The sequence below is a fragment of the Thermobia domestica genome, chromosome 4 (genome assembly GCF_964235325.1).
Source record: "Thermobia domestica chromosome 4, izTheDome1.hap1.1, whole genome shotgun sequence".
In the NCBI taxonomy this organism is placed as follows: domain Eukaryota; kingdom Metazoa; phylum Arthropoda; class Insecta; order Zygentoma; family Lepismatidae; genus Thermobia; species Thermobia domestica.
Window position 1 is genome coordinate 262,768,435 of NC_137457.1, and position 19,097 is coordinate 262,787,531.

Consider the following 19,097-nt stretch of genomic DNA (forward strand, 5'->3'; position numbering starts at 1 on the left):
TGTTTTGAAAAAATAAGGTTCATAATTTGATGTAACAAAACCGGCGGGCTTTTTGAATAACCCTATTCGTTGAGATTTGATCTTATGTTATGGCCGGTCAGTGCAACCGCCAACTACACCAGATTCAAGTCTTAGTCGAGGTTTAATATTATAGGTTAGGTCCTTCATAACCTTGGTGATACATAAGAACATAAAACACGTACAAAAATGTCAAACTCCGAATATTGTCTACCATCCGAAAACTATTGTTCTCCAAATTGAAATCTTATTTACAGTCGAAACATTCGACATCATGACAAATAAAGAATTTGAATATGATAATGTCTAAAATATATAAAAACAGTTCTAAAAATAGTATTTTTTAAGAATTAAAATTAATATATTTAAAAAATGATGAATTATTTTTTAATTCATATATTCTACTCAATTTTCTCAGACACATTTGTAATTCAATAAATAAGGCTTTTGATGTTCATTTGTTCACTATTTTATTCGAACTAACGTTTCAGAAGCATATATTTTAATCACACTCGACTCTAGCCATAGGAGCTAAATACACGATTCTGATTGGTTGGAGTTCTCCATTTCTCGCCTCGTAGCATACATATAGCACAAATCAAACGCTTGCTACTGTTGGCCCTCGTAGCCGATCATGCTAGCAAACGGAGTAGTAATCACTTTTGGCATGGGTTCAAACTCGGACTAAGGAATTAAAAAAAAAAAATTCGTAACATTTTTATTATTAAAATAGTCCTTATAAACAATGACGTTATAAACCAACAGGGGAGTAAGGAATGCTGCCCTCGCGAAGCGAGGGGGTGTAGGAAATAGTGGGAATTAGAAAGGGAGAAAGGTAGGCATACGCTTCCTTGCCTTCCTTGGGATGTAGTTAAATTTACATTGAAGTTGCACCATTCGGTCGTGACGTAATGTCACCTGGTAATTAGTCCACTTTGCACACACAACTTTATTGATTTAAAAAATATTTACTTACGTTACGAAACATAACTAAGCGAGCGAAAGGGATTAGAAGCTCCGCAAGGGTTCGTTTTATTCCACCGTTGCCTCCATAATAATACCACGTGACATTACGTTACACTCGGGTTGTGCAAATTCGATTAGTATGTGTACTGGCGGGCCAACAGATAACTTCAACCAATCAGAAACGTGTATTTAATTCCTCTGGCTAGGGTCGAGCGTGAAAATAGTATGCGTTTCAGAAGCATCTGACTGCCTTTATCATCAAAGTTCTATTATTTAGAAAATATCTCCCTCAAATTAATAAATCTCTGATGATTAAGTATCTTCATCCCGGCGAAATTAAAATACCGCTAATTTTACAGTAATTACGTGATATTTTCAAATAGATAAAAGATAATCGAAATGTGGAACAAGAGCGCCCTAGACAATATTATTTTACATGAGAAACCGTTATCACGACTCACTTATCTGCTTTCGATTTCGAGTCATTTTGAAAATCGGCACTTATTTTCGCGTTTCTAAACATCTGAAAACGGAAAGCCACTAGGCGACTTGTGATAACGGTACCTCACGCAAAATAATATTGTCTAGGGCGCTCTTGTTCCACATTTCAATTATCTTTTATCTATTTGAAGATATCACATAATTACTGTAAAATTAGCGGTATTTTAACTTCGCCGGGATGAAGACTCTTAAGACAGTTAGATGCTTTTAAAACGTTAATTCGAATAAAATATAAATCACGGATGGAATACCAAAAGCCTCATTTATAGAATTTGATTAATGTTTAGAGTACCATATGCATATGAATTTAAAAACAATTCATGTTTTCTATTCCTGACAGTAAATAATTTAACTTCAAGTATGTAGATTTCGAAAAAAATACTTAAGCTTGTGAAAAGCAAAGTAAAATCACCATTACCAATTTTGGTTTGAAAATATTTAGTTACGTATTTCTAAATAAATGGTCGTCTTCTTATCAAAATAGCATAAATAAAATCAAATAAAGCTGTCTCAAATGTTTTTTCCAAATATTTGAATGAATTTAGTTGTAAAGGAGTTGAGTGCCTCTAATTTTGGCAATATACTTTTTGTTTGATTATGGGTCTATGTACCAATCTGTTTCCTTGTAGTTTATAACAACGCTCATAGATGGCGTTTGTTGTATGATCATACTGTGAATATGTCATTTTTTAAAAAATAGAAATTTTTATATTTTGGCACTTAGCTCCTTTAGAACTAAACATATTCATTTATTTTTATCTTCGATACAACGTATTGTTTACGAACATAATCATGATGGTCCTTCTGTTCTATATTCTGCTGAGATACACATGATACACAGACTGTCTAATCAACTCTAATGGTCAATGTGTTATCTATGTAGCCAAGAGCTCGTCAATTTTGTTTTTAAGTTTCTATATGTGATAAGAAAAATGTAATTATCTCGAGGAATGACATAAGAAAAAAGTATTTATATTTTGGATTCAAAATATTGCCTTTCTAAAAAATATTAATACAAAATAAATAAAATATTTCTTGAGCTACAAATCTTGGAACTTTATATGAGTTTCCAGGTTGAATGTCAAACATGGTTATGGGCCCATTCATAATTTAATAAATCAATTAACTTGTAGTCATCATCAGTTGTAGATTATAAATATTTTGCTTTTATTCATTATCTTCGGATAATTACAATTTCGTGGTGTTACATCTTAAACTTCTGTATAACAGTAGTATCACAATTTTTAAAACACTTGCCAACTAAAAATGAACTTTCATCATTGGAGTAGTATGTATTTATACAATCATAATTCATCCATAGATGTCAGGCATATAACATGATAGTCGTACACTATTTTCTCTTTCCAAATTTCTTTATCCTCTTTCGAGGAGTTGAGATTTAAGGCACAGATCTTATCTCATCCCAGTTTGCCTATGTCCTGCTATTTTGATTAATGGTTCCTGATATAAAGTCTTGAGTTGAAAACTTCTTGGTCGAACACTGGATTCTTCTTGTAACTAAAATCAAAATAATAAACACAAGATCAAACATAAAGATTATGTAGGATAAATTTTTTTTGAGAAATTTTGAATTCCAGTATGCTTTGTAATCTGTCATCAATCTGTTTGAAAAATATATTATTAAACTTTTTTTATATGTTTAAATTGTTTTGTTGTAGAAATTGTAAAAAGATATGTAAAAACTCTTGATTTATGCTTGTTAAAATAAAATTAATATTGACAGGTATTGTATGAAAATATTTAACAATTTGTTTCATAAATTTGTCTCGATTTTTGTTGAATAATTCGCATTGAAATATCAAATGATTAATTGTTCCAATTGATTTATCACACCAGCAGGTATCTGAATCTCTACATTTAATCTGCCACAATTTTCTGGGAGTTAAAGTAGTATGTAAAAGTAGCCTAAGTAGTATTATAGTTTTTGATCTTGTCCAAGAATTTATGATTGTTGAGATTGTTGAGATTGTTAAGAAAGATAAAAGAGTTGTATTATTAGCATTGTTTATATTAAATGTTGGAATCTGAAGGAAACTTATATATTACAAATTAAATTTTAATAAAACATTGCCTAAAACATACTAACAGCATATTACAATTAGGGCTGTTCCGATAATCGAGTAATCGATAACAATTCGATAAAATTTCAAAACCGTTTCATCGATAAAGAATTTTAATTTTATCGAATTATCGAACTTTCGAGACTCCCGAAATGTTCGAGACTCTCGAAATGATCGAGACTCCCGAAATGTTCGAGACTCTCGAAATGATCGAGACTCCCGAAATGTTCGAGACTCTCGAAATGATCGAGACTCCCGAAATGTTCGAGACTCTCAAAATGTTCGGGACTCCCGAAATGTTCGAGAGTCCCGAAATGTTCGACACTCCTGAAATGTTCGGGACTCTCGAAGTGTTCGAGGCACTCGAAATGTAAAAAACATTAGACAACTTCGAGGCACTCGAACTCTTCGAGAGTCTCGAATTGTTTGAAAGCAGCAAATACAGAAATATATCAATATGATCGCATTTGTCGAGTCGCTTGAATATTTTGAAAAGTTCGGGATTATCGGAGTGTTCGGAAGAAACAATGAATTCGACGTTATCATAGTTGTATATAATATGTATTACATATATGCAGAGTGTTTATTTTAAAACTTCTCTCCTTACCCAGTTGTCCGGCTCCGATTTCAATGAAATTTTTGTTGCTGATAGAGGACATGTATTCATTACTTGTGATGACAGAAATTTTTGCCATCGTGCATGTTTTCTATTTTTTAATAATTTTTAAAGGTTGTGATCTGGTTAATAGAGATTACTGCTGAAGTCCCTTACTACCCTTTGTAAACGGAGTGTAAATGAAAGAACAACCATGTAGATACGTATAGGGTCTAGGGAGAAGTCGTATGGTACGTATGACCTTGACGGCAGCCATCTTGAAATCCGCCATTTTGAATTAAGGTCAAGTTTTTTAAATGGGAATAGGGTAATATGATACATACTTTCGGGCTAGAATTTAATCAGGAAAACAATGGTGAAGTTAGTTTTAAGATGCGCTCATTTGGTGAAAAGTTACAGCCATATTAATTGTTTATACTTACTATGTGCCTAAGTCCCTTATCTCCGCTTCTAACCCGCGTATTAATGATTATAAGTGGATAAAGGTTTCGGTAATACATATTATGCCTAGAGGGAAGTGATACGATAAGGGTATCATTGACGGCAGCCATCTTGAAATCCGCCATTTTGAATTCAAGTGAAGTTTTGAAAACTGAAAACCATAGCATGTGGCACCAAATTTTAATAGTAAATTTTCCTCAAAAGCCACTGGTATGCTTAGTTTTGTTCTATAGTTAACAAGTATGAATTTATGACTTTTCTAATGTGCACGAAACGTCCATTATTCGATCTTTCAAATTGGCAACACTCCTAATTTTCATAGCATGTTTTAAGATTCCAACTGGCACTTTGCAATTGTTTCCATGGCTCATGTTTTCTAAATTTATTACATTTTTTTAAGAGTTGCGATTTGTCAGTTCATGGATAGTGTTGGGATAAGCATCCAGCAATCTTTCTGAATTTTGAAGACTTGCCATGTTATTATTAATTTCCTAGGCAGTGTAATTATTTATTTTAACCCAAAGTACATGAGGAACCTATGGACTTATATGATGTAAAGAAATACAAATGAAATTATAAGAAATTGGTGTAACACGAACTCACAATTATCATGAAATTTAGCCTACATGTTGCGCAAACGACAAACAGTATTTTTTTTAATAAATACAACTTTAAAGGAACAGCAACAATGATAGAAAATATCAAAGAGACGTAATATGACTGTTCCCAACACACTGTTTGTACCATGAACAAAATATGAAAACAGGTAACTTGTTTATAAAAAGGTGTAACTTAATCGAGTTCCCGATCAATATTGATTATAAATCTTACAAACATGAACCATCGACAACAATAACTAGAAAACGAATGACTTTTTTGTCTGACTAGCTAAAATATTGCCATAGAAAATAAATAAATAAATAAATATACAATAAACAAATAAGTATAAAACAAAACAAAAGACCATTGATTTACACAACAGTCATATTTCGTTTCCTGTTTTGAAGTGAATTTTCATTTGATTTCTCGTCTCATCTACTATCCATTATAAGCTACGTCTCCGGTATTACCTGAATGCAAAGTTGGAGTTATTTCGTTTTGCGATGATTCATGTCAGTAAACGAGTTTTTGAATTGCAGGTATAGGAAATAAATAATTACATTGTCTATGAAATTAATAATTACATGGCAAGTCTTCAAAATTCAGAAAGATTGCTGGATGCTTATCCCAACACTATTCATGAACTGACAAATCGCAACTCTTAAAAAATGTAATAAATTTAGAAAACATGAGCCATGGAAACAATTGCAAAGTGCCAGTTGGAATCTTAAAACATGCGATGAAAATTAGGAGTGTTGCCAATTTGAAAGATCGAATAATGGACGTTTCGTGTACATTAGAAGAGTCATAAATTTATACTAGTTAACTATAGAACAAAACTAAGCATACCAGTGGCTTTTGGGGAAAATTTACTATTAAAATTTGGTGCCACATGCTATTGTTTTCAGTTTTCAAAACTTCACTTGAATTCAAAATGGCGGATTTCAAGATGGCTGCCGTCAATGATACCCTTATCGTATCACTTCCCTCTAGGCATAATATGTATTACCGAAACCTTTATCCACTTATAATCATTAATACGCGGGTTAGAAGCGGAGATAAGGGACTTAGGCACATAGTAAGTATAAACAATTAATATGGCTGTAACTTTTCACCAAATGAGCGCATCTTAAAACTAACTTCACCATTGTTTTCCTGATTAAATTCTAGCCCGAAAGTATGTATCATATTACCCTATTCCCATTTAAAAAACTTGACCTTAATTCAAAATGGCGGATTTCAAGATGGCTGCCGTCAAGGTCATACGTACCATACGACTTCTCCCTAGACCCTATACGTATCTACATGGTTGTTCTTTCATTTACACTCCGTTTACAAAGGGTAGTAAGGGACTTCAGCAGTAATCTCTATTAACCAGATCACAACCTTTAAAAATTATTAAAAAATAGAAAACATGCACGATGGCAAAAATTTCTGTCATCACAAGTAATGAATATATGTCCTCTATCAGCAATAAAAATTTCATTGAAATCGGAGCCGGACAATTGGGTGATGTCCCTTGTTAGCAATGAAGTGAAGGAAAAGTTTTTTCCCCACAGATCTGTATAAGGTTTAAGCAGTCTGTCAGAAGAGAGAAAGAGGAAGAGAAAACATGCATCACCTGAATGGAATTGGAATCCAAGACACCATTAGTCTACTAATAGTCACTTTGCCGATTGCGCCAATAACGGGGCAGGCAGAAAAATAATTTTAATATGATTTCGAGGGTTTAATTTAAAGTTCTGTATAGAGATAGCTACTGATATAGGTAGAGGTAAGGAAAGTCGATAAGGCTGAAGACTTATCAAACTTCCGTTTCGAAAATTTACTCTCCGGCGCTCGAATGCCTTCGAGTATTTGAGATTGTCGTGAAACAAACCATGAGAATTTGGGTGCGAAGCTCCCTATTACAGGCCATCCTGTCTGTCTGTTTGCATGTGGCATCCGACGATAACTTTCGAACGGATTGTCTGATTTTGATGGAACTCATTTTAAAATGCTCTCGTTTGCTTTCACCAGACACCTATTGTTTTGGTTGCCATACCACAAGGGGATTTTTCCCGAATAAGTATTTGTTCTTATTGGGCGTAGGCGTGTGAAAGCTACGATAACTTTCGAATGAATTGTCCGATTTTAAAGAGGATTGGTCTGAATTCATATGTCAGGTATCTGTTGCTCTTGGTTACTTTACGATATTTGATTTTGTGCATAAGATGCCGTGCGGCTCTGGGCATTACCAACCTCAGATTCAATGCGTACCTGGGAGGGGGGATGCGGTCGAAGCGTGGTGTAGGGCTGTTCCGATAATCGAGTAATCGATAACAATTCGATAAAATTTCAAAACCGTTTCATCGATAAATAATTTTAATTTTATCGAATTATCGAACTTTCGAGACTCCCGAAATGTTTGAGACTCTCGAAATGATCGAGACTCCCGAAATGTTCGAGACTCTCGAAATGATCGAGACTCCCGAAATGTTCGAGACTCTCGAAATGTTCGAGACTCCCGAAATGTTCGAGACTCCCGAAATGTTCGAGACTCTTGAAATGATCGAGACTCTCGAAATGATCGAGACTCCCGAAATGTTCGAGACTCTCGAAATGATCGAGACTCCCGAAATGTTCGAGACTCTCGAAATGTTCGAGACTCTCGAAGTGTTCGAGGCACTCGAAATGTAAGATACATTAGACAACTTCGAGACACTCGAACTCTTCGAGAGTCTCGAATTGTTTGAAAGCAGCAAATACAGAAATATATCAATATGATCGCATTTGTCGAGTCGCTTGAATATTTTGAAAAGTTCGGGATTATCGGAGTGTTCGGAAGAAACAATGAATTCGAGGTTATCATAGTTGTATATAATATGTATTACATATATGCAGAGTGTTTATTTTAAAACTTCTCTCCTTAGCAATGGAGTGAAGGAAAAGTTTTTTCCCCACAGATCTGTATAAGGTTTAAGCAGTCTGTCAAAAGAGAGAAAGAGGAAGAGAAAACATGCATCACCTGAATGGAATTGGAATCCAAGACACCATTAGTCTACTAATAGTCACTTTGCCGATTGCGCCAATAACGGGGCAGGCAGAAAAATAATTTTAATATGATTTCGAGGGTTTAATTTAAAGTTCTGTATAGCGAGAGCTACTGATATAGGTAGAGGTAAGGAAAGTCGATAAGGCTGAAGACTTATCAAACTTCCGTTTCGAAAATTTACTATCCGGCGCTTGAATGCCTTCGAGTATTTGAGATTGTCGTAAAACAAACCTTGAGAATTTTGGGTGCGAAGCTCCCTATTACAGGTCGTCCTGTCTGTCTGTTTGCATGTGGCATCCGACGATAACTTTCGAACGGATTGTCCGATTTTGATGGAACTCATTTTAAAATGCTCTCTTTTGCTTTCACCAGACACCTATTGTTTTGGTTGCCATACCACAAGGGGATTTTTCCCGAATTGAAGTATTTGTTCTTACTTTGGGCGTAGGCGTGTGAAAGCTACGATAACTTTCGAATGAATTATCCGATTTTTAAAGAGGATTGGTCTAAATGCATATGTCAGGTATCTGTTGCTCTTGGTTACTTTGCGATATTTGATTTTGTGCATAAGATGCCGTGCGGCTCTAGGCATTACCAACCTCAGATTCAATGCGTACCTGGGAGGGGGGGATGCGGCCGAAGCGTGGTGCCAACAACACCACATTCATCTACGACTGAGGGCACACTCCCTACATGCCCTCATGGCATGATGCTATGCACAAGGGAGAACTTTACATATGACAGAACGAAGACTAAAGAAAAATGAAATGAAGTGATCACTTCCGATCACTTCTGAAGGAAAAATAGAAAACATTATTTCCTCAAGAGTTCTCTCAGCTGCTTCGTATATTGTTACAAACAGACTTTCAAAGAAAGATGGTGTACAGTTACTTGCTTTGCAGTTGTTGAAAGCAATATTAGACCCTATCTTTCCTGTCGTGTCCTGCATACAATAGACTACTTATCACTGTTTCTTTCTTTTCTGAAACAAGAGGCCAATGTCTTTGAAACAGATTACAATTACATTGCACTTGTTGTTGTAATGTTGTAATCAGATTTTTCTATGGAAAACAAGGTTATACTGCTAATTCAAGCTGAAACGGTACTGGAAAGTGTGTTCAAGTTACTGAAGTGAAAATATCAGCGAAAAGATCATATGGGATATTTGATCATTCTGAAACTTGGATATTTGGATAGGGCACATACTAGTTCCTAAATAAAATCTTGACCGGACTACGGTAGATCCTATAGTATTGGAGCTATGGACCTATAAAGTTAATTTATTCATGTTTTCGGCATCCTATAACTCCAAAAGGAAGCATTTGTGCACCCAGGTTGGTCTATACTTTTTGTTTTATCTTGGTCTCAGGATAATGCTGCCATATTTTGAAATTAGAAAAGCGGGGGATTCTAAACCGTAAGTACTGATGTGAATTTGTGTATTATAAATACTGACGATCCTTCTGACCATTTTTTTTTTTTTTTAGTGATTTCTTTGTTAAGTGACACTTCCAATGTACTTTTCTAACAAAACTAAAGTAAAGAAAATTTAGTTTTTGCCTTTAATATTTTATTAAGTTCAACAAATGTGAGTCTCGTATTGTAAAGTAAGTATTAAATAAGTATTACAGTAAAATATCTCTAATAAGGATTTCTCTAAGACAAGTTAAAAAAAAAAAAAAGCAAGCGATATATGCAGATGTTGTTCATACGGTTTTCTCTCTAAGGAATACAAAATAATTTCTAAACTTTTATCGGAAGAAAGCTAAAACATATTTAGGAGTCTTGGTCCATCTCTTATAAAATTTCTGATCATTTTCAAAGATTTCTACTTGAAATCATACTAACATACGAAAATACCACAGTTTCACAATATATGAAATACAGTATAAACATTTTAAAAGAAAAAAATACTAATAATGAATCTAAACAATATGCTAGGGATCCGTAGGTTCAATTTGCAATCATTTCTCAATATATAAAGACTAGTTGAACATATAGATTACGTAACAACACAGACGTGTTCAGTTGAACTGGACAGAATGTTATCAAAGAAATACGCACCCATGAGATCATACATTAGTATGCATGGGTTGAACCAAATGTGTATGATTATGCCCAATTTTTTACATTTTTCATTCCCTTTAACTTCCTTTAAAAAATCTCGATGGCATAAAATCTTATCATAAAATTCTACGCATGATACGTCTTTCATATTGTACAGCGGTGGACACTTCTAAATGGTACAGCCATATGGAGATTTACGGCTAAGGTGGACCATTTAGAAGTGTCCACCGCTGTACAAGACCAGTAGTAATAATTTGACAGTTTTTGCGTTCATCTTGTTTCTGTCATCTGCCCATTCGCGATTGAGATTGACACAGAAATGTAGCGGTTTACGTTGAATATAACAACACTTTATCAACAAAGTCGTCTTAGATTTTTCTCCAATCCGAAAAAGCGGGTGGTTTTTCATGATTAAGAGATGATTAAGCGGGGGACGAATATAAGACCTGAAAATCTTGTGGTATCCGCTAAAATTAGGTAATGTGGCAACCCAAACGTTGGCGGTGTTGTTTTGAAACACTCTATATAAAATAATGCACCACGTTATTCTAAATTGATGCAAAACTCTTACGTTTTTAAAACCTACATTATTCGTCCAGGAAGCAATCTGCCTCCACCAAACGACGCTTCTGAATCCGCTAGTGTGTGGATTCATCATAATGTACAAACCAACTGTATAGAACATATGGTACACTGTATATTCACTGTCGAGGAAATAGATTTATTTCCGTTTTTCACCTTCATTAAACTTAGTGATGATTTCAAGGTTTCCCCCGCGTAGTCTTATCATACGTCCTAGATTCAAGCCCGATCTGGAAAATTGTCTGGGATTAACTAATGCCCGAAATTTTAGGGAAACTGGAAGACTGGGAAATTTCGCTGTGTTTGGTCAAGTGCTTGGCTTGCAATTCTGTGTGCTGATATTTATGAAAAAATCAATAACGATAAGGTGTTCTTCGCAAGAATACTTTACTCAGGAAAATAATTAAGACAATAATATAAAAAATATATTTTAAGTATAGAAAATGAGCATAAGCATTTTAGGAAGTTAAGATTAGACTTTTCTTAACTTCTCAATAAACACACACACCATTCTTAAAAATATCCAGAAATTATGGTAATCCTACCCCAGGAGATTTTGAATACACGGGGGGTGAAAGTAGCAAAAATACTGGTAAACCACGGTGAACATGATCAGAGATATGTTTGTGGGGAAATATTCCTCCTAAACAACCCCTGAAATCACCACTGATTTGACTAACATTTATTTTACTGAAAGGCTAAAGGGGGAGTTTGCGCCCAAAGCATCATCATATCTGATTGCGGCAATGTGTGAACTAGTGGCCGTTAAGAGAAAGCAAACACGACAGAAGATAACACATTTGGCTTAAAAATAAAATTTTGCTGTAACATTTTAGCAACACCGTGCGTGATTAATATGGTTGAGGTGTTGGGCGTATACTATATCGTATGAAGAGCAAATTACCCTATTTGTACGTTTAAGACCGTATCTCTGGCAACACTAATACACTAGCTGTTAGCAAATAACAAACAAGAGATAAAATTCAGGGAAAAATGAACGCTTTCTGTGTGTGGGGGGAGGGGACGAAAAAGCAATCCCTTTGTGCACGCTTTCTTTTCTCCTCACAAGTACAACTTTGCAATAACTTATCAGATAAAAAAAAGTTGTTTGACTAGTTTGGCTGCAAGAAGGAATCATTGGAAAGGTGAAGGAACCGAACTGTCCATCACTACTTTTGATAATACCCGAAACTTCGATAATACTCGGAATTTCGATAATACCCGAAACTTCGATAATACTCGAAATGTCGATAATACCCGAAACTTCGATAATACTCGAAATTTCGATAATACCCGAAACTTCGATAATACCCGAAACTTCGATAATACTCGAAATTTCGATAATACCCGAAACTTCGATAATACTCGAAATTTCGATAATATCCGAAACTTCGATAATACTCGAAATTTCGATAATACCCGAAACTTCGATAATACTCGAAATTTCGATAATACCCGAAACTTCGATAATTTCAAATACTCGAAAGGTTTCGAGTAACCGATGACAACTCGATAAATTTTCAGTCCCGAAATTCGATAGGTCCTCAGCCTTATCGAACACCCCTAGCGTGGTGCCGATAACACCACATTCATCTACGACTGAGGACACACTCCCTACAGGCCCACATGGCATGGTGCTATGCACAAGGGAGAACTTTACATATGACAGAACGAAGACTAAAGGAAAATGAAATGAAGTGAAATCTTCCAGTTTAATGACCTACTATTATGTCTGTTAAGCTAAGAGAGAAGTATGATTAAGGCAAGTGAATGATGATGGAATAATTGGTGGAATGGGAATGTGGAAGGAAACGGGAGTACGTCGAGAAAAGCCACGGACACGATGTTGTCCACCACAAACTTACTTGGTCGGGGATCGAACCAGGGAGGGACAAAAGGGATGAAGGAAAAAGGGGAGAAAAACACACATCCTCTGACTTACATTTCGATGGCTCTGATTCAATTTCCATATCAAATTAAAATAACTTCCGATCACTTCTGAAGGAAAAATAGAAAACATTATTTCCTCAAGAGTTCTCTCAGCTGCTTCGTATATTATTGCAAACAGACTTTCAAAGAAAGATGGTCGTGCAGTTACTTGCTTTGCAGTTGTTGAAAGAAATATTAGACCCTATCTCTCCTGTTGTGTCCTGCATACAATAGACTACTTTTCACTGTTTCTTTCTTTTCCGAAACAAGAAGCCAATGTCTTTGAAATCGATTGCGATTACATTGCACTTCGGTCGTAATCATATTTTTCTATGGGAAACAAGGTTATACTGCTAATTCAAGCTGAAAAGGTGCTGGAAAGTGTGTTTAAGTTACTATAGTGAAAATGTCAGCAAAAAGATCATATGGGATATTCGGATCATTCTGAAACTTGGATATTTGGATAGGGCACATACTAGTTCCTAAATAAAATCTTGACCGGACTACGGTAAATCCTATAGTATTGGAGCTATAGACCTATAAAGTTAATTTATTCATGTTTTCGGCATCTTATAACTCCAAAAGGAAGCATTTGTGTACCCAGGTTGGTCTATACTTTTTGTTTTATCTTGGTGTTAGGATAGGGTTGCCATATTTTGAAATTAGAAAAGCGGGGAATTCTAAACCGTAAGTACTGATGTGAATTTGTGTATTAGAAATACTGACGATCCTTCTGACCATTTTTTTAGTGTTTTCTTTGTTAAGTGACACTTCCAATGTACTATTCTAACAAAACTAAAGTAAAGAAAATTTAGTTTTTGCCTTTAATGTTTTATTAAGTTCAACAAATGTGAGTCTCGAATTGTAAAGTAATTATTAAATAAGTATTACAGTAAAATATCTCTAATAAGGATTTTTGTAAGACATTTAAAAAAAAAGCAAGCAATATATGGCAGATGTTGTTCATACGGTTTTCTCTCTAAGGAATACAAAATAATTTCTAAACTTTTATCGTAAGAAAGCTAAAACATATTTAGGAGTCTTGGTCTATCTCTTATAAAATTTCTTATCATTTTCAAAGATTTCTACTTGAAGTCATACTAACATACGAAAATACCATAGTTTCACAATATATGAAATACAGTATAAACATTTTAAAAGAAAAAGTACTAATAATGAATCTAATCTAAACAATATGCTAAGGATCCGTAGGTTCAATTTGCAATCATTTCTGAATATATAAAGGCTAGTTGAACATATAGATTACGTAACAACATAGACGTGTTCAGTTGAACTGGACGGAATGTTATCAAAGAAATACGCACCCATGAGATCATTAGTATTCATGGGTTGAACCAAAATGTGTATGATTATGCCAAATTTTTTACATTTTTCATTCCCTTTAACTTCCTTTAAAAAATCTCGATGGCATAAAATCTTATCATAAAATTCTACTCATGATACGTCTTTCATATTGTACAAAACCAGTAGTAATAATTTGACAGTTTTTGCGTTCATCTTGTTTCTGTCATCTGTCCATTCGTGATTGAGATTGACACAGAAATGTAGCGGTTTACGTTGAATATAACAACACTTTATCAACAAAGTCGTCTTAGATTTTTCTCCAATCCAAAAAAGCGGGTGGTTTTTCGTGATTAAGATATGATTAAGCGGGGGACGAATATAAGACCTGAAAATCTGGTGGTATCCGCTAAAATTAGGTAATGTGGCAACCCAAACGTTGGCGGTGTTGTTTTGAAACACTCTATATAAAATAATGCACCAAGTTATTCTAAATTGATGCAAAACTCTTACGTTTTTAAAACCTACATTATTCGTCCAGGAAGCAATCTGCCTCCACCAAACGACGCTTCTGGATCCGCTAGTGTGTGGATTCATCATAATGTATATACAAACCAACTGTATAGAACATATGCTACACTGTATATTCACTGTCGAGGAAATAGATTTATTTCCGTTTTTCACCTTCATTAAACTTAGTGATGATTTCAAGGTTTTCCCCGCGTAGTCTTATCATACGTCCTAAATTCAAGCCCGATCCGGTAAATTGTCTGGATTAACTAATGCCCGAAATTTTAGGGAAAATGGAAGACTGAGAAATTTCGCTGTGTTTGGTCAAGTGCTTGGCTTGCAATTCTGTCTTGTGCTGATATTTATGAAAAAATCAATAACGATAAGGTGTTCTTCGCAAGAATACTTTACTCAGGAAAATAATTAAGACAATAATATAAAAAATATATTTTAAGTATAGAAAATGAGCATAAGCATTTTAGGAAGTTAAGATTAGACTTTTCTTAACTTCTCAATAAACACACACATCATTCTTAAAAATATCCAGAAATTATGGTAATCCTACCCCGGGAGATTTTGAATACACGGAGGGTGAAAGTAGCAAAAATACTGGTAAACCACGGTGAACATGATCAGAGATATGTTTGTGGGGAAATATTCCTCCTGAACAACCCCTGAAATCACCACTGATTTGACTAACATTTATTTTACTGAAAGGTTAATGGGGGAGTTTGCGTCCAAAGCATCATTATATCTGATTGCGGCAATGTGTGAACTAGTGGCCATTAAGATAAAGCAAACACGACAGAAGATAACACATTTGGCTTAAAAAGAAAATTTTGCTATAACATTTTAGCAACACCGTGCGTGATTAATATGGTTGAGGTGTTAGGCGTATACTATATCGTATGAAGAGCAAATTACCGTATTTGTACGTTTAAGACCGTATCTCTGGCAACACTAATACACTAGCTGTTAGCAAATAACAAACAAAAGATAAAATTCAGGGGAAAAAATGAACGCTTTCTGTGTGTGGGGGGGAGGGGACGAAAAAGCAATCCCTTTCTGCACGCTTTCCTTTCTCCTCACAAATACAACTTTGCAATAACTTATCAGATGAAAAATGTTGTTTGATTAGTTTGGCTGCAAGAAGGAATCATTGGAGGGGTGAAGGAACCGAACTGTCCATCACTACTTTTGATAATACCCGAAACTTCAATAATACTCGAAATTTCGATAATACCCGAAACTTCGATAATACTCGAAATGTCGATAATACCCGAAACTTCGATAATACTCGAAATTCCGATAATACCCGAAACTTCGATAATACTCGAAATTTCGATAATACCCGAAACTTCGATAATACTCGAAATTTCGATAATACCCGAAACTTCGATAATTTCAAATACTCGAAAGGTTTCGAGTAACCGATGACAACTCGATAAATTTTCAGTCCCGAAGTTCGATAGTTCCTCAGCCTTATCGAACACCCCTAATTACAATTTGTCCTAGAGTTAATACTGCATGTAAGAAAGAGCAATAACTTAAATTTAAAAAATCAAATAAATTCAAATCACAAATTTACGACGATTATATTGTAGCTTATGTCCCTATATGAACAATTGACTTCAGCACTAAATTCTGCACCTAAATCATTGTTCTTTGAATTTTTTTGAAAATACATTGGTTACTACCTTACTCAATTTTAAAGACGTGAAAGGCAAACGTCTGAATTTGAAAAAATAAAATACTTACAAAATAGCGCGAAACATAATTGAGTTAAAAATTTGCTCAACTTATAAAGAATGCTGTATAGCAAGGTGACCGGGACAGTCCCTTTAGCCGGGACAGTCCCTTATTTTCAACTGTTGTCCTGTTTTTTCTGATTCTCAAACGGGACGCCTAAATGTCCCGTTTTTAAGCAAAAATGACCCAGATATCCCGTAATTATTATTCAAAATATAAATGGACAATGCAAATTCTACTCTTCCGTACCAACACTCATTGGGAAGGCTCAGGCGTGCCTAGAATTTCCGAATATTCAAATGAGAATTGAATGTTCTGTGGTTTAAGTGGGAATTGAGTGAGAACTCTGAGTGTTCAAGTAGTTAAAAGTATTGTTGGATAGGTCTAGTACTTAAGTTAAAAACGCTGTATTATCATTCTTACTTGTATATTTTCTAAATTGAAAACACTGCTGTCCCAAAATGCAATGTGGAAGTCCCCCCACCCTTCGCCGATTCGTATGCGTCCCGTTTTTTAAAGTAAAAGTTCTGGTCACCTTGTGTATAGTAAAATTCGTATTCCCATTTAAATACTTACTCACTTCACATCGTCTTTAATTATACATTATCACAACTCTAGATGGTGCTGGCGGAAGCTTAGGTGGTTCGTATCCCACGTTAAGCTATATGTCTACATCTCATATAGCCTTGGTGCTATAGGAGACGCTAAACTCCTATCAAACCCCAACAAATCATATATCAAGCAAGTATTAATTATTCTTCAGAAAAGTCCTATCGATGAATAAAAAATATTGACCGCTGTGTTTTATTACAGTTAAAATAATGTAAAACTAAATTAGTTAACATTTACGATATATGCGTGTAGCATGAACAGATATAGTCATCTTGCCCCAAATTATTAACAAATTGCTAAATTATAATTCAATCAACTGTGCTATATAATATATTAATTGACTAATTTGAGTTTACCATTCACTTTCAAGTTATAATTATCAGATAAAATAATTGCATAATGTTTCTAAGTTGTTATTACTCACGTTAAACTAAAGTGTATCAATTCCTTTAAATGAAAATGATGTTTGTAGAAACTAAAGTGACTTAGTTGCTTCAAAACCATTAAATGAAGTTGATATTTATAGATATAAATAAAGGTAGAGAGACAAAGAGTAAACGTTTCTTGATAAACGCGTATATTAGGATAGATTGAACAATTTTTTCACAAATATTCACCAACAGAAACTCTAAATTAATTACTGGATAACGCAATTTTAGATAGGGAGAGCAAAATAATAATATTTTTGATATACGTGCGTGAAACTAGCCTATCCCAATTGAGCACATTTTTTTAAAAAAATAGTACCAAAAAGTGCTAAAAATTTGCTTCACAAAATACAAAATTTAAAAAATTTGCTCTTCAAATTACGAAGAAATTAGAAGATGAATTTTCGCTTCACGATAACCCCGCCCACCCAACGGAGGGCCCCCAAACTAGTGCCAAATACTAATGTTAAAACTGTGCTCCCAGAAAAGCATTTTAAAAAATGTACTCAATTATTTACCGCAGAAACAGGGTTGCCAATTTGGGGGTCGGCGTGAAGCTAGCCCCGCCCACCCAACGGGGGTCTCCAAACTAGTGACAAATAATAGTGCTAAAAAAATGCTCCTAGAAAAGCATCAAAACAAAAAAGGTACTAAATTATTTAAAGCACAAACAGGAAAATGAAAATGAAATCTTTGAATTTTACGTCCCACGGTTATGCCGGTTAGGCTAAAAGAGACGGTGATGATGAGTAATGAATGAAATGGTGGAATGAAGAAAGTGGGAGGAAACGGGAGAACCCCGAGAAAACCCACGCACGCGGTGTTTGTCCACCACAAAGTTCACTTGGCGGGGGCTGGGATCGAACCCGGGACCCCAAGCACCAGAGGTAAACGCTCTACCACTGAGCCACCGCGGTCCCCGCACAAACAGGGTTGCCAACTTGGGGGTCAGCGTGAAGCTAGCCCCGCCCACCCAACGGGGGCCCCCAAACTAGTGACAAATAATAGTGCTAAAAAATATGCCTCTAGAAAAGCATCAAAACAAAAAAGATACTCAATTATTTACCGCACAAAGAGGGTTTCGAGCTTGGGGGCCAGTGTGAAGCTAGTCCTGCCCACCAAATGGAGGGCCCCCAAACTAGTGTTAAATAATAGTGCTGAAAATATGCTCCCAGAAAAGCATTAAAACAAAAAAAATTGCTCAATTATTTACCGCACAAATAGGTTAGCCAAGTTGGGGGCCAGCGTGAAGCTAGCCCCGCCCACAAAACGGGGAGCCCCCAAACTAATGCCAAATAATGGTGCTAGAAATGTGCTCCCAGAAAAGCATCAAAGCAAAAAATGTGGTCAATTATTAACAACAGAAATAGGGTTGCCAATTTGTGGGTCAGTGTGTGATAGCCTCACCTACCTAACTGAGAGATATGATACTAATATTTAAATGTAATGTTTCAGTTGTGCTAATGTACGTATATAGGCTCAGAGGTCATTTTACACTAGAACAATGCGCAAATGATATTTAAGCAAGTGAAAAGAAGGCTGCAATGTCCTTTAATTCTAGATACCGCTCCAGATTTCGCGTATTGTATTTTGCCAAATATTTTGAGTGTGAGATAAATGGATCAATGTCAGCGGCGCAAAATTGTCTCCAACATTGGGGG

The 19,097-nt window shown here is 35.2% G+C and overlaps 1 long non-coding RNA gene across 2 annotated transcripts in view; it reads right to left on the reverse strand.

Moving 5' to 3' along the window:
• Positions 1 to 2,628: 2,628 nt before the first annotated feature.
• Positions 2,629 to 19,097, reverse strand: part of LOC145683496 (uncharacterized) — a 56,838-nt gene continuing 40,369 nt past the window's right edge. For both annotated transcript variants that reach the window (XR_014131122.1, XR_014131123.1), the window contains one exon: positions 2,629 to 3,003. This is a non-coding gene — a long non-coding RNA (uncharacterized LOC145683496). The remainder of the gene's footprint in view (positions 3,004 to 19,097) is intronic.